Source organism: Gymnoscopelus microlampas (genome assembly GCF_963454915.1).
Source record: "Gymnoscopelus microlampas genome assembly, chromosome: 16".
NCBI lineage: Eukaryota > Metazoa > Chordata > Actinopteri > Myctophiformes > Myctophidae > Gymnoscopelus > Gymnoscopelus microlampas.
The window spans coordinates 35947990-35951104 of NC_139953.1; positions in this window are offsets into that span (position 1 = coordinate 35947990).

Consider the following 3115-nt stretch of genomic DNA (forward strand, 5'->3'; position numbering starts at 1 on the left):
GGTATGTGTAGCTTTTGTCTTCTATGTCATGTGAAAGAATCAGGCTGTTTCTTTCAGTTTAGTGAGGTATGGTAAGGAACTCTTCTATTCACTGTTCTGATTATAAAGGTAAAAGCCCTGTTTTTCTTTTTCAGGTGAATATTGGATAAATAGCTCTTAATTACAATAGTAATCAGAGTGTTTGTACAGTAACAGCGGTCCCCCTGTGTCTCAATCTCTTTAGTTAACAGAAAATACAATTTGAGGTTGGAATGGGATACCAATTGTATCCAATCAGGAGAGAGAACTGCACAAAGTTAATTATCAGCTTCAATTTGTATCCCGACCTAAAACATTTTTTGTTTTGCTTTGTTTACTGAGCAAATTTACTTTTAATTAACATTATGTCTAAATAGCATGTATGTCTAGTGTTGTGGCTGTTAATTGTAGGTAGTTATGGCGGCCTGATTTACAAGCTATACTAGGTGATTATTGTCGCTAGAAGAGAAAACTCAACAAGTTTAGAGTTTATCCAAGTTGAGGTGAGCAAATATATCACAGGGGGCATCCAATTGCAGACTGGTCTTGCAGCACCTGAAGTCTCTGATGTGTCACTCCCTGGACCCCTTGCAGTTTACATACTGTGCAAACATTGGTGTGGATGATCGCATCATATACCTGCTCCACAGAGCCTACACACACCTGGAGAGGCGGTGCAGCACTGTGAGAGTCATTTTCTTTGATGCTGGATAGCTGAAAAGCTCTCGGAGATGCGGGTGGACCACGGCCTGGTGTCTTGGATTATGGACTACCTCAAGAGCAGACTGCCTATTGTGCTGTGACACACTGGTGATTAACACCAGCACTCCCCAAGGAATGAAGTGGATTTATGGGTGCCATTTAACATGTTGTTGTTGTTGTGCACAGGCTTTAGTTTTCTTATACAGTACAATGCATTTTATGAAGTGGCCCTTTGAGGTTTTATAGGGAGGTAATTAACTGCCCTAATGATACACACACACAGACACAGTTCCCTAGTTAAATTCAATCTAGTTTAAATTGGATACACATACACTGAAACATACAGTTATAGATGGTTTAAATATTTAAGGGATCTTAATGATTGAGTTATGTTGCTCTGTTACAATGACATAGTGTGAGACAACTCATGATCTAACTAACCAGTGTGAGTTTGCTCTGCTGAAGCCAGTGAGGCTGATAAGTACACCCATACTGTAAAGAAGATGCACACTATACTCATGTGCACTAACATGCGCACACACACACACACACACGTCCACACACTTTGAGTTACAGACTCCTGGGTGGAGTTCCAGCTGTAGGGGTATAAAGTTGTCTGTTCTACAGGGCAGCATTGAATTCTCGTTTGGCAGATTTCCCATTTAGTTCCTATTGTGTTAATATCGAGTAATTTCGAGATTCTAGTTTGTGTTTTGCCATTTTCCTAATAACTACACATCACTCTTTTTTTTCTTTTCTAGGAACCACGACATGATCTTTCCTGTTTACCCTCTATACATGGCTGACTTCTGTTTCAACTTGGGTACACACGCCATCATTTTGTGTTCCTCGTTCATTTATGTTCATTGCAACTGCTCTCTGTTAAACAGAATAACACGTATAAAGGATAGGCACAAATATAGCTTTTACCATTAGCCTATACCTTTTCGATCAACCAGAAAAAAACCCAGCTTGTTTACAGTATGTTGTCTAATGTTTTATGATACTGCTCTAATCTATCTATCTACTATCTACAGAAGTTGTTTGATGGATATAGACTGGTATAGGATATTATACACATACAAAACTCGTACAGAGAATGCATTTATTTGCATAATAAGACTGTATAGTAATAGTATATTCATGAAGGTCTGTGGGCAGACTGAAAATATATTCTTCTCGGATTCACTGCTGATAGATGGCATTCATATATGTATTGTTGATAGACGTACATATTCATACATAATGTAATGTGTGTGTATTGATTGTTATACAATCATTCAATATTCACTGTTGATATACTGTTCCTATATCCATTCACTGCTGGTACTGTAGTAGACTATATATCATTCATATATTCAGTGTTCATACTGTACATAATTAATGTTAATTAATAGACTTCATATATTCCTCCATATTTTAATTGGCAATGGATTCATTCATATTATATATTCACTGTTGATACTGCAGTGTAGAGTATCATTCATATATTCAGTGTTCATAGACTGTACAGGCCTACTGTATTTATGAATATATTGTTGATAGGCTGTACATGTATTCATATGTTAATTGGCAATAGATGTATATTTATCGTAATTGCACATGTATTTATAGACATGTAGCTCATTCAGAGACTCCAGTTCAGTCTAGTGCCAGAATCTAAGCTCCTTTTATTTTAATGTCTATTTATATTTTGCTTTTGGTGTTAAGTCTTACATGTATCTCTCCTGTGTGCTCTATGACACCTGAATTAATTTGCTGACAAATATATAAATATAAAAAATAAAATTAGCAGATCTAAGGGTTGTGAGCTTGTAGATCTGCTATTTTCAAATAGCCAAAGTTTAAAAATAAGTCTACAAAGTAACTAGTAAGTAAAAGTTTCAAATAATTATAGCGGAGTAAAAGTACAATATTTGCCTCTGAGAGGTAGTGGAGTAGAATTGGAAATACTCCAGTAATGTAAAAGTACCTCAAAATTGTACTTAAGTACAGTACTACTTGAGTAAATGTAGCCTGTAGTTACTTTCCACCACTGCTTCGGGGTGACTAGTGCACCAAAAATGATTAAATATTTATAAGAAAATAGGAAGTAGGGAAAGCCATGCATGCAACTCGTAGAAGTTCCCTATGATGATGCTGATCGCTCTCTCCCTGCATCAGCAGCCTGGCTACGTTTATGTTCTTCTGTGGGTTTTGGTGTTTTTCTGCAGCCCACGTTTCCACGCCCTCCTTGCTAATTTGCAGCTTATAAATGATCCCTGAGCATCCAGTCAGACGGGACTGTTGTTCAACCAGCCGTGAAGCTTCTGTGTCTCTGTGTGTGTGTGTGAATGGAATGGATGCAACATGGCGGAGAGCAGGACAGCAGCAGTAGCTGCAGCACTGTTCCTGG